A 14384-nucleotide genomic window follows, 5' to 3' on the forward strand; every position below is an offset into this window, starting at 1 on the left:
CATGTTCAACATATACTGAGGAAAGGAATAATGAATACAAAAATGGCTTTACATTCCATAGATCCTTGATGATTTTAAAGTGACTGGGACGATAACAGACTCTATTGTTACCTCACAGTTCATTCTTTACTTTATTATGGTAAATTGTAATCATTTTTCCAGATTCTCTGCCATTATTATTCTTCAAGAGCTGCCCACGACTTGCATACCTTTACTTCTCAGTTGATGTTAGGATATAAATATCACAGCAGTTGCTGAAACAAGAATAAAGCAGTCAGAGTTCAAAGCTCAGGTTGTAAAAACAAAATAATATTTTCTGGGAAATAAAATATTAGTATTTTGGAACTATTATGGCTAACACATTGGTGCTGAAATGATATGGTAATAAAGTCCATAGAGCAATGCAGGATCATTTTACTGAGAAATATACACGTTTTTGTTTCTAAAAAAAAAAAACTGCAATAATTACACACTTATAAATACAATAATATTAAATACAAATAAAAAAGATTGGAAAGGAAGAAAAAACGTCTTGATGTTGCACACAGTTGACAACTGATTAATCAGAACCATAAAAAGGTATATTAACTGATGTGGGAACAAGACTTAGACCACATAATGTTTAAATGAATATGTCGTTTTATTCTACATTGCTCTTCTAATTGTTTCATAGTGTGTTAGTGAATGTGAGAGCACCTTGTGCAAAACACACTGTTACTTTAAGAGGATATAAGAGCATGCCTATTCATAATTGCATTACTGCCTTGTTATTGTCTAAAGAATAATGAGGGAATTAAAGGGCTGGCCCCCAACCTGAAGTTATCCTGAAATGTTTTCAATTAACTCTTGGCACCGACAGGAAAGCATCAAACCTTTCCCATGCTGAAATATGGAAAATCTGCAGGGAACATCACAGCAGGAGAGGAATTTCATTATAACAGGCACATCATAACTCAGCGACTTCTGCTCCCACTTCAAGCTGCTCTATTGATAAGGGCTCCAAGGCGATTTTATGGATTTGCTAAGAGAAATGATTTCATAAGATCTTTTAAAGCAGTTTGTTTTGGCAGCCAGTATCCGCTATCTGAGCTAATGAAAAAAATGTCAAGAATGAAATACACGTTTTTGAGCAGCTTTGCCAGCATGGAGAATGAGATATAGAACTCAGATGCATTAGAACAGGCAGATTCCTTGTGAAGAGCTATATTCAAATGACTTTGTGTTAACTGCTGTTATTATTATTTGTTTGTTTCTCTGAATTTTACATCTTTTCCTGTGCTATTTTCACTATCCATTCACACAAGAACATTCACTTTCTTTAGTTTAACCTGTAACTGCTGAGCCATTTCCACCCCATTGCTAACCTGTTTTCTAGTTTTTAGATGCTGCTCACATGTAGCCCCCCTACTGCAGGTCACTGTATTATTATTATTTTTTCTAGAAGACCAAGCAGATTCTAACTGTGTTTCAGACACATAGATACTCTCTTCCTAATAGGTGTGTATTTGTATTATATTTTTTTAATTAAAATTCTGCCTTGAGGCAATTGCATTTCAAATGGAATTTGGGGAGTTCTAGGGTAAGGGTTTGAATACTTACCCCCCTCCCTTAATCTCTCTGTACCTCACTGGCACTTTTGTGTTTGAATGGTGACATCATCAGCATCCCAGGATTCCCCTGTTCTATGATGGACCACTTGGCCACTAACCTAGCTCTGAAAGCAACCTTCCTGGATGACAACATGTGGTCGTCATCTGCCCTTAAGGGGTGTTTCTCTCTCTCACATCTTACAATCGCCTATATTTTCATTTGCATGTGTTTTTTTATTTGTTTTATAAGTATTTTCAGTGTTTTGTGAAAAACTTGCCACCTTTTAGTTGATGAGAAAAAACTTTAAGATCTGTAGTTTGAAAATATTTATAGAATTACGATGGGATCTGAGAGAAAATTTCATATACGCCACTGGAACTCTCATGTTTAGCCCATTTTACAAAAAAAACAATTACACTTTGTATTTTGTACTTTATTAATTTATGCATTACTTGGTTTTTTTGCTCATTCAGGGTACTTAAATTACGATTTATGCTGTGTACAGTTAATACAATTTATTCCTGTGTAATTTACATACAAAAATTACGTTTTTGATAAAAAAAACTATTTTTGGTGAAGAATTTGTTTAAAATTTTTATAAACTTTAAAAATAATTTTTTTCACTGCTTATTTTTGTTTGAATGGTTACATTATTTGTTTTGTATGATGTTTAAAATACAAATTTTATTGGGCACATTTCAAATAAAAATTAAGTATACGCCCCTTAGCGAGACACCCTGTTTTCAGGTTAAAAAGTGGCTTTAGATCATTCCACCAGGGAAATAGAAGTACTGGCAAGCATTCTTTAATAATCCCGCTAGCCCAGACACTTTTAGATCAGCAGGCCCAGAGAGAGCCCTGCTGCTGGTGAGTAAGGGAACAGTTTCATATTCATATAAAAATATGTACACAAAAAACCCCCCCCACAATTTTCAGAACAAAATAGCTTCTTCAGGCAAAAGTCAGTATTTAGGGTGACCTCCCTTAGCACTAAGCACAACTTGAACTCTTTTGGGGAGACTGTCGTAAAGTTTTTGTGAAGTAATCTTCAGGTATATTATACCAGGCTTCTGTCAGCACTTCCCAGAGTTCTTTTTTAGATTCACGTTGTCTTTTCTTTCTTTCTCTGTTCAGATGATCCCATATTGCCTCTATAATATTCAGGTCTGGACTCTGTGTAGGCCTGTCCATGACTGTCAGTGTTTTATCAGCTGTTTTTCTCTCATATATAATTTCACTGCATTAGCACTGTGCTTGGGATCATTATCATGCTAAAAAATAAAACCATTCCCAATCAGGCGCTTTCCAGAAGGAATGGCATGATGAATTAAAACCTGTCTGTACTTTTCAGCATTCATGATCCCATCAATTTGGACAATATCACCAACACCACTGGCAGAAATGCAGCCCCAAACCAGGACAGCCCCTGCACCATGTTTCACTGAAGGCCGCAACCACTTATTCTTCCATCTCTCTCCAACTCTTCTTCTCACATATTGTTCACGATTGGACCCAAAAATGTCAAACTTGGATTTGTCACTACATAATATTCTTTTCCACTGAACTTTATTCCAATCTTTGTAAAGTTTAGCATATCATAACCTTTCACCCTGTTCCCCCTTTGAAAAAGGGTTTTTTGGCTGCTACCCTTCCACAAAGATATTGTAGAAGGGTCAACTGTATACAAATTTTGTAACTTCGTTAAAGTATTGTTAAACATATATTACAAATGCAATCATATGTGCAATCATTACTTACTGAATTACTCACTTTTACTTTAAACTCTTGAAATACAAATAGTTAGAACCACCCAAACCAAAGAGTTTACTGGCCAAAAGAGAGGCCTTTTGGATACACAGACTCAGGACTAGAGTACCCCAAGGGTTGAACTCAGAATTTGACCTCATAAATTTCTGGGAGTAGAATTTTGGGTCTGTGTATCCGTCAGGAAAGGGTTGAACTTTAACAATTTAACCCGTTAGGGGTATAAGAAATTACACCCCAACTAAAGAAAGAATTCTTTAGTTACATTACCCTTTCGAATTAGCCATATGTATATGTATAAATACTCATTGAAATTATAGTTATGTAACATTTAAACTGAGTAATCTACTGAATATTCAGAATGTGACGAAGGTATATATTTTGTACAAGTTTGTTTATAACTTTAATCTGAACCTGCTCAGTTCTATGAGTTTTTTTAGGGAAGTTACTCTTTGGTTTTTGTGGTTCTAACTATTTGTATTTCAAGAGTTTAAAGTAAAAGTGATCAATTCAGTAAGTAATGATTGCACATATGATTGCATTTGTAATATATGTTTAACAAGACTTTAACGACGTTACAAAATTTGTATACATTTATTTATTTTTGTAACAAGGGCATTTGTGGGTGTGTGTTTGTGACTTCACTCAGGGTAATGTTTTTACCCAATCCCTTTGCACCGAGGTGTATTTAAAGGTTAATTAGATTACGGACTATAGCTACGATTACGGACATTTAGGCTGAAACGTGTCAGCAGCCAGTCCTTGGAGTGTTCTCCATACCACCCACATTGCCACTTGTATGTATTCCCTGTTTTTAAGGATTATCCTGTGAACTCACAATAAAAGTTTTTAAGTGCATCCTGCCTGCTGGTGATCCTTATCCACATTACCCCTTTAGATCCAGATGAAGCTGCCAGATGCTGAGCCTAGTCCTTGCTGGACTTCTTCCGGTCTCTCAAAGAAGAAACTCTGAGAAACTTCTCATCAGATTTTGAAAGTTTTCTTAGCCTTCCAGTCCTTTTTTTGTCCTTGATCTCTCCTGATTCTTCAAATTTCTTTGTAACAGCTTGAATACCCCATCTTGAGTATCCAGTTTGTTTGCTGATTTCCCTTTGAGAGTGGCATTACTAATGCAAAAATATGATTTTATGTCTGTCAAATTCTGTGATCTTTGACATTTTTAATGGAATTATGTTATTGAAAGTTAGTCTTATTAGCAAACTTCCAATGAATTAAATTCATACCACATGTGTATGTAATGCTCAAGCATGTCTTGCACAATGGTGGTGTAATAGACCTTTTTCACAGCAGTCATTTTGACATGAAATAGTAGGACAAATACAGGTGTTATCAATGACATTAAAAAGCGTTCCATTCCATTTAGGTTTACGAGAGTTCTAGGTTTAAAACCGAACTGTGACTCACATTTAGAGGCTTTTGAGGGTATACCTGCTTATAGGATCAACCTCTGACTATTGATCCTTTTTTTGGGACTCCTCACTATTTATATGTTGCAATCAATTGTATCATTTTATGTTTATTAAATGTATTCCATTTTTTGTTTATGTCAGGATCTCCTGTTTCATTTTTCACCTTAGTTTTATTGATTTTTCTTTATACCCCTCTGCTGGTCAAGGATCGCTATTTGGCCTTATTTTCTTTATTATATATATATATATATATATATATATATATATATATATATATATATATATATAATATATTTATAATAAAGAAAATAAGGCCAAATAGAGATTCTTGACCCCTTAATTTTGTATCACCGTTTTAGTGACACACAACGATATATAAAATATTAAAAGCCTGTACATAAGTGAAAGTATAAATGTACCAATAAAATTATTAATATACAAATATAAGAATTAATATACAAATATAAGAATAAACATTAAAATGCTAAAAAATATGTTAAAAAAATCCTGTATGATGTGTACGAGTTCCTTGAAATATCTTCACAGTCTTACTCAAATACAAGAGCTAACCAGAGTTTGTTATCTTGATACTTCTAATAAGGTTGGAAATAGTAACACAGTTCCTCAAATTATTCCAGAGTAAGAGGGAAAAGAATGGCCGACCCCGTTGGGGTTCCTACTTACTTTCCTTACCCCCGATCTTATGAGGTAAGTGCTGCACAGTTAGAAGGATTATCCACGACTAGCCTCAAAAACCCCTCTTCTCTGCTGCTTGGAGTTGGTAGAGTGATCTCCGGAGTGCCAAAATACGAAGTACATGCAGTAAAAAGAGAAAGCGAAAAATAGTGCAATATTGTACTTTTATTTTTGTGACACAAACAAACACTCTAAAAATTAGCTGCTTACAATGTTCAACCTCAATCTGATATGAGGTAATGTGAAAGCATTGATTAGAAACCAAGTCTTAACTGTTTGGTTAATCCTTAATATGGAAATCGATGCAATGTCAAATAAGAATTGCCGTTCTGTAAATAGTCCTTATACGTTTCAAAGGTATATGAGCATTCGGTCCCTTCTTCATCAGAGGAGTAATTTACAGAACGTTACGAAATCTAGTTTCAAGGGGGCATGCCGCAGCCTCGTCTTTAAAAGCCGTATTTTGTAACGGCCACATTCTTTTCCTTCTTACTCTGGAATAATTTGAGGAACTGTGTTACTATTACCAACCTTATTAGAAGTATCAAGATAACAAACTCTGGTTTCCTCTTGTATTTGAATAAGACTGTGAAGATATTTCAAGTATCTCCTACACATCATACAGGATTTATTTTTTTTCCAAAGAGCTTTATTGAATAAAACATATTACAGAAATAATTTGCAAAAAACAATACATGCAGGCAAATTTCAGTGATGTGAATACAGGTAATGTCCTTTTCATAAATCTAGACCTTACAAGTCCATATGACTAGTTTTATCTGTCCATAGAGGGTGATGCTGAAGATAAACCTCTAGCCTTGTGCAGTGGCGGTTCTAGACAAATTTTACTGGGGGGGCCAAGGTGGGGCCAGTGTTTAATCAGAGGGGCACATTAAAAAAACAAAAACAAATTATATTTAAACATAACAATGACTTTCATGCAGATAGATATTATGACTTTAGTTTATACACATACCTATTTCTATAGAGAGTTTTGCAGACATTTATTGTGCCCTATAATATATATGGCAACATAATTCTAGGCAACTTATTTTGATGCTGATGCAATATAAAACTATATCATCACTATGCATGGGAACTACTGCATGAGTGCTGCAACATTAATATAACATTGCTCAGTAGCTCAGTAATATTAATAAAAATGATCATCAACCTTTTAGCTCTCTCACATCTAATCTCTATAAATTTAGTGGTGGCAGGCTTGCTCATTTCAAATAAATCATCAACCTTAGCTCTCTCACATCTAATATAGCAGCCAAATAAGTTATTTGGCTTCTATATAATAGATGTGAGAGAGCTAAAGTTGATGATTTATTTGAAATGATCAAGCCTGCCACCACTAAATTTATAAAGCCCCATGATGAAGACTAGCAGCTACAGAAGTTAAGATCATGTTAAGGCAGTGTATATCATCATATCTATGTTATTATATCAGACCACCAGTATATATGATAACATAAGGTTAGACTAGCACAGCAAATATTTAATTTTAAACAGTTTGAATGGCAATCATATGTCATACTCATACATAACATATGCATGCTAATATCATAGGAATGAGAATCATCTCGACTGTTGTCTCCTCACAAAATCAGACACAATTTAAGGAAGCCATTTAGCCAGGTCTCAGCATCTGAAGAATCAAGACAAGGGCACTAGGGGCTGGGCAGAAATTGAACAATAACTAAGTAGCCCACAGGATGAATTGAAAATGTTATGTGGGAGTACTTAACCGACACAGAAACTTATGGAACTGTCATCATGTGTTTATTCAGCTCAGCTAGCTAACTAATTAATTAGATCGATCAATGTCAGTCTGCCCTCTCAGCTCTCCTGCCTGTCTGTTCTCTACTCTAAGTTACGATCTAACTATGTTGTCAAAAACATAGTTAGATCGTAACTAAGAGTACTAGAGAAGAGAACAGACAGGCAGGAGAGCTGAGAGGGCAGACTGACATTGATTTTTGTTTTCCTGCCAGACGTGACGGTGCACTGCTTGCTATACTTTCTTTGACATGAAAGTACTTACTGCTACATGAGTTAGGCTCCCCAAGTCCCCGCACCGCAGAGCAGACCACACCTAACGATCACTGATCCTGGATCACTCAGTGTGACTGTGAGTCAGACTTAGTCTCCAGCCCGGCTGCCATCCACACTTCTAACTTCTTCTCATCTAGGCTAACCGCGGCATGGGAGATCAGTTCACGTGCGTGAGCGTGAAGCCATGTGGTCTAACACAGAAACTAGCTGGTCACGTGACTGCTCGGCGGTAAGCCGCTGGTGACACCTGTCTGTCAAACTCAAAATATATATTTTGTAAAGCTACTAGCTACATATTTGGGCAGCTGTGGGTCTGTATAATATGTATATATTATTAATGTATAAAAAATAAAAATAATATTATCAGACACCATTTCAGGGGGGCCACAGGGGGGGCCGGGGACATTTTTACAGGGGCACCGGCCCCTGTAGGCCCCCCTGTAGAACCGCCTCTGGCCTTGTGCACTCTTTCTGCATGACAATTGACAACAAAGCTCAACCTTTTTTTTCCATAATTTTTTACACATCAACCCGTCATGGTTAACTTTAATCAAACCCCATAGCATGCAGGAAATTGTCAACAGGGTTGGAAGCTTAAGTAGTCATACAGTGAGAGTCTCTGCTCATGAGATACTAGGAAGTTATGCAATACTGGTTACTAATAATTTGAAGTATTGAAACGGTAACAGTTTGTTGGAATCTGTTTAGTTATCATTCTCTTATCACATAGCTGGTCACGGCCAGCCTGGGAGGGGAAGAAGAAGAGGAAAAAAAAAAAAGGGGGGGGGGGGAGGATGGGGTATAGAGGAAGAGGAGAAAGGGGAACACCTAGAAGGGAAAGGATGAAGGGGTGGGGGAAGGTACAGGTGTCGGATTACATGATTTATCTCACAGCAGTCTGCTCAACTCTAATAATACTATCTGTCAGCCGGGGCCTTTCCACATCTGGAGCAGGAGTTCATATGTGTCTAGCTTGGCAATTCGGGCATAATGGAACCTTTCAAGTGTAAGGAGATTCTGTGTTTTTTGCTTCCACTTAGCGAGAGTGGGGACCTGGGAGGTTTTCCAATGTAACGGGATCAAATTTTTCACGCCAGTTAGCATTAACAGTAAGAGGGATCTCTTAACCGGGTCTTGGATTTTAAAAGGAAGGTGGAGGAGCAGGGTCCACGGGCCCCTTTGGATTTCTAAGTTCAGAATGCTACTCATCACGTCCCAAACTGAGGACCAAAAGTTGTTTAGTAAGGGGCAGTCCCACCAAATGTGTACCATAGTACCCAACCCCCCACAGCCCCTCCAACACCTATCTGAAGCATTTGGGTATATTGTTTTAAGGCGCGACGGTGTCAGATACCAGCGGCTCATATGCTTATATTGCATCTCTTGTGTATATGCTGAGACCGAAACGGTCTTGATGGCACGAAACATCTTATGCCAGTCCTCCACCGGGAGTTCTAATCTCAGTTCCTTATGCCACATTTTAGTGTAACTTGGTAGCGCACTTCCCTCCGGTACGAGAAGAAGTTTATACAGTAAAGAGATCAGGTGTCTCGAGGTAGTCCTCTGCGAGCATAGCTGTTCAAAAGGTGTGAGTAGGTGATGTAATGACTGATTTGTAGATAGGCATACCAAGGGATAGGAAATTCTGGATAGTCACTCTCAAACTCCTCTCGTGTCTTAACCCTTCCATTTGATGTGAAACATTTTACATGGTTGTTTTGCATAAGATCATGCGTGGTGGCCTTTTTCAATTGTAATGTGAGCTCAGGATTGTCATATACAGGTGTCAATGGCGAGTAGACTGTTGAAAGATGTGAGTCAGTGTGTCGTGTTTTGTCCCACTCTGTGAGCATTTCGTTCAGTAATGGGAAATAAGCAAGGTCGGTGTGCCTATAATGCTTCTCTGACCACAGGAGGGAGAACAGATTCTCGGTGTGCAATGCTCCCTTATCTAGAGATAACCAGATCTTCTGGTCGCCATCTTGGCACCACTCCACTACTCTTTGGAGTAGAGTGGCTCTTCTGTATAATAAAAGGTTTGAGAGACCCAAACCACCACTCTCTCTTGGTAGGTACATAGTCCTCCTATTTACTCTAGGTTTAATGCCCTGTCAAACATATTCCTCAAGCATACCCTGTAATGAAGGGAGGAACGCGCGGGGCAGGGGGATTGGGACCGTTTGGAGCAAATACAATAATCTGGGAAGAACATTCATTTTAATAACATGAATCCTTCCCAGCCAAGAGATACATGTCTCCATGAGGAGAGGTCTGCTGAGATCTGCGTTTTCAATTTCTCAAAATTTTCTGTGAAGATGTCTGCAGTAGAGGCTGCCAGATTAATACCCAGATAGGTCAGGTGTTTGTTTTTCAGCATGAATGGGCTATATTTCTTAAGCCATTCCACTGTGGTATGGGGTAATGTGACATTTAAAAGCTCAGATTTTTTGCTATTTAGATGAAAGTATGAGGCCTCTCCATATCTCTTAAACTCCTCCAATAAGGCTGGGATTGCCCCTCTACCTCTGTGATTGTAAACAAGAGGTCATCTGCATACATTGCTAATTTGTTTACTCTACCTCCCATCTCTAATCCTTTAATGGAGGGGTTGACTCTGATGTTACACGCCAGAGCCTCCACTGAAATGGCGAACAGCAAGGGTGAAAGTGGGAACCCCTGCCTGGTCCCATTGGTTATTGTAAAGGCATCCGACAGGACATTGTTTACTTTATCCCGCGCATTTGGTGTGGAATACAAGGCAAAGATCGTCTTGAGGAATCTTTCGCCAAATCCCATTTTAGCCAAAGTAGAACGCAAGAAGTACCAACTCACCCTGTCAAAAGCCTTTTCAGCATCTGTAGACAACAGTGCGAGCGGCACTCCCCCTCTCTGAGCATGAGCCATCAGCTGCTGCACTTTAAGGGTATTGTCCCTTGCCTCCCTCCCGGGGACAAACCCCACCTGGTCTGGAGAGATCAGACCCGGAAGGAACTTATTCACTCTGTTCGCCAAGACCTTTGCCAAGATCTTAACATCGTTGTTTAGCAGTGATATTGGTCGTAACTTTGATATGTAACTTTGAGGTAAGTCCACGGGTTTCCCTGGTTTTGGGATTACCGTGATATAAGCAGTTAACATAGAAGAGGGAAGTAGCTCTAAATCTGATAGCTGATTAAACAAATCCTGCATGACTGGGAGCAGGTCAGTGGAGAAAGATTTGCAGTATTTTGCCCCCAACCCATCTGGGCCTGGGCTTTTCCCGTTAGGGAGATCTTTCAGTGATGTCTGAATCTCCTCCTGTGTCAGGGGTGTGTCGAGGAAGTCACTTGCGTCTTGATCTAGTTTCTGTAGGTCTGTGGTGCGTAGGTATTCCTGTACTTTGTGTGCATTATTAGTGTCCCTTGATGATATGTCCGCACTTGAAGTATCAAGGTTATAAAGAGTACTATAGTATGACCTAAATGTGTTTGCAATTTTGGGACTGTCTTTGTGTTTCTTCTCCTTGCTGTCTTTCAGCGTGTATATAAAAGATTTCAGCTGTGAGCGGTGTAACGCTCTGGTGAGCAATCTACCAGATTTGTTTCCGCCCTCGTAGAATTTTTGTTGCATGTAAAGTGCCTTGTGTTGGTTTTCCTCTTGTAAGAGGCGCTTGAATTCTATTCTAGTTTGGTTTATGGCTAATTCTACTTCTGAGTCTGAGGGGTTTCTTTTGTGCTATTCCTCAAGCGTCTTAATGTGATTAAGGGCCAAGTCATATTTTTCCCTACAACGTTTTATTAATCTTGCCTTGTGTTTTATTAGGTGCCCTCTAATAACACTTTTATGTGCCTCCCAAATAATGGGTGGGGGCAGTTCATCAGTCTTGTTAAGATCAAAATATTCGACTATTCTAGAGGAGATCTCTTCTCTAACTAGTGGGTCATCAAGGAGTGTATCGCCTTAGCACCAGATAAATGGTGTGGCCGTTGTATCCGGCCATTTCATCTCAAAAGAGACCGGAGCATGGTCCGACCAGGTAATAGCGCTAATGTCACTACGAGTTATATAGGCAATACCTTGCGAGTCTCTAAAGAAGAAGTCAATACGAGAGTATTTCCTATGTGGACTGGAGTAATATGTATAGTCAGAGTCTGTAGGATGCATAGTTCTCCAGATGTCATGGAGCATATTGTCCTTTAACACCGCATTAATTTGCTTTAGAACCTGATGTGGAGCACTCGATAAGCCATTTGAGGTATTTAGCCTAGGGTTAAGTGGGGCATTAAAGTCACCCCCCAGAAATATCACGCCCTTAGCTAGCTCAAGCAGTTTGCCGGAAAGGTTTTTGGAAGATTACATGTTGGGCAGTGTTGGGGGCATATATGTTTACGAATGTTACCTGTCTGCCTTGCAGTAGTCCCACCACTATTATAAATCTACAGTCTTTGTCCTTTTCCAATTTCTGAAGTTAGAAGGGTGTTTTATGATTTATTAGAATGCCCACCCCGTTTCGCTTACTGGGTCCCGATGAGAAGAAGGCAATGGGGTATTTAACACTATGCCACTTGGGTTCTTTATTTTTATTGAAATGTGATTCTTGGATGAAAACAATATCACCCTGCATTTTCTGTAGGTTTCTGAAAACAATAAAATGTTTGCCTGGGTTGTTCAAACCCTTTACATTGATTGTTATAAATTTCAAGGGGTGGATCTTCGACTTATGCTGTGAGGGAGTCATTCCGGGAGGATGGGGCAGGAAAGAAGCACCTATGGGGGACAAAGATGAGGAAGGGAAGACGAAGGGCGAGAGAAGAAGAGAGAAAAAAAAGGAATGGGGAAAGGGAGGAGAGTAGTAAAACGGGAACTATCTGTTATATGGTGTTCCTATCAGTGCAAACAGTATGTGACAAATTTGCCAGTCCTACAAGGGGCTGGATATGAGGTATGGCAAAAAGAGAGTAAAAAAGGTAGATGGGGATAAGGGAGGTAAAGGAAAATACTGGAATACCAAATGGCGTTCCGCACTAAACTCTTACTATGGAAGGGTTTATTCAGGGAGGAATGTGCCAAAAGTCTTCCCACTTTTAAATAGTTAAACTTACACACATCATACAACATTTCAACCTATTAAGGCAACTGAATCTTAGAACAGATAAAAAATTTGTATACAATTATACATAACTTAAGAGGAGTAACTTACTGAAAAAAAAAAAAAAAAAAAAGATAGATAATATTTCAATTAACACTTGCAGCAATAAGGTCTAAGAAATAACCTCTGAGTATATGTAACAAACATTGCTCATAAATATACAGTTTCATACAGACCTGTTTAGCGCAATGTACTAACCACCTCCTCCTGCTGCTTCGATTATGAATCACAACAGTCTGAAAACAATTAGTGTTTAGGAGAAGTCCAATTATGCATCGGTCCATTATGACTGAAGCTGGTCTTCTCTCTCTAATGGAGGCTGTGGAGGTAAGTTGTCAGGCCCCGGGGGGGTTATACCCAAGGTGCTGCAAAAGAGATCAAGAACAGGTAGAGACCTGTTTAAGGCAGTCTTTTCTCCCCTGGAGGCAATGATGCACGTGGGAAATCCCCATCGATAGGGAATTTTGTTATCCTGAAGTATTGTGGTGAGGAATCTCAGGTCTCTGCGCTTCTGAAGAGTCGCCGGGCTAAGATCCGAGAAGATTTGCAGGCTGATGCCGGCGTGCTGCACCGGTTGTTTATTTCTACTGTTCCTAAGTATCTCCTCCTTATCCTTGTAGTTGAGGAGCCTAAGGATGACATCCCTCGGTGGCGCTTTGCTTGAAGGTTTAGGGCGAAGAGCCCTATGCGCCCTCTCTATCATTACCTCAGAGGCCATAGGAGTGCCTTTAATTAATCTGAAGAGATCGTGTAGATAGCCCTGTAAAGCGCTAGGGTTAACTGACTCAGGAACCCCCCTTATACGCAGGTTGTTCCGCCTGCTGTGGTTATCTAAATCTTCTATACGATCTTGCAAACTCTGTAGCATGTTAGTGTTTTGCTGAGTTCGTGAGGTGGTTTCTTTTAACTTCTCTTGCAAGGCATTTTGAGTCTGCTCCACTACAGCTACCTTTTGTGTTACTTCTGTTAGATCCCTTCGCAGTTCGCTGAACAGGTTCTTAATTTCGGAGAACACTTCTTTAATATCCTCTTTAGAGGAGAGGGATTTCAAGTCATCTTTTGTGACATATTGGGAGATAGTAATAGGCTGCAAGGACGTTTGGGTGGATTCAAACATGTTTGTATGTTGTAACGGCAGACTCTCTTCCTCTGGCTGTGTGTCAACACTTTTGAGCTAGTGGTTCATATTTCATGTTTTAGAACCCTTCTCCTGCAGGCCTGCTTTTTTTTGCGCCATTTTGTAATAAAAATAACGAGAATGGTCCTTCTCCAAACAAAACCAGGCAATCCAGCAAAAGGGAATATTATGTAATGTGTAGTACTACTCTGTTGGTGAGTACTGCCACGTTAACTGTGCAGTAGTAATGTTTTTATAGTTTTACACCGTGTCTGCACAGACGGGCCAGTCACTGCAGTGTTCTGTATTTTGTCTCCTAAGTCTCTAGTCCCCTTTGCCTAGTTTTAAGGTAAGATCTCAGAGCCCTCTTTGTGTTGCGTTATTTACTACCAATGAAGCGACTTTTGAGAGCAGTAGTGTGCAGACGTATATTACAGAGCTATGAGGGATCTGTGCTAATGTATTTTGGAGCCGTACACTCTGCAAAACCTTTCTGGGCCACTGTAATTTATAGCCGCGCCAAACAGTACTCACTCAATTTTGCCAGTTTCGCCGTCGGTCATGGATCCCTCTACGACAGCTATGCTTGTGGAGTTTA

The sequence above is a fragment of the Bombina bombina genome, chromosome 2 (genome assembly GCF_027579735.1).
Source record: "Bombina bombina isolate aBomBom1 chromosome 2, aBomBom1.pri, whole genome shotgun sequence".
In the NCBI taxonomy this organism is placed as follows: Eukaryota; Metazoa; Chordata; class Amphibia; order Anura; family Bombinatoridae; genus Bombina; species Bombina bombina.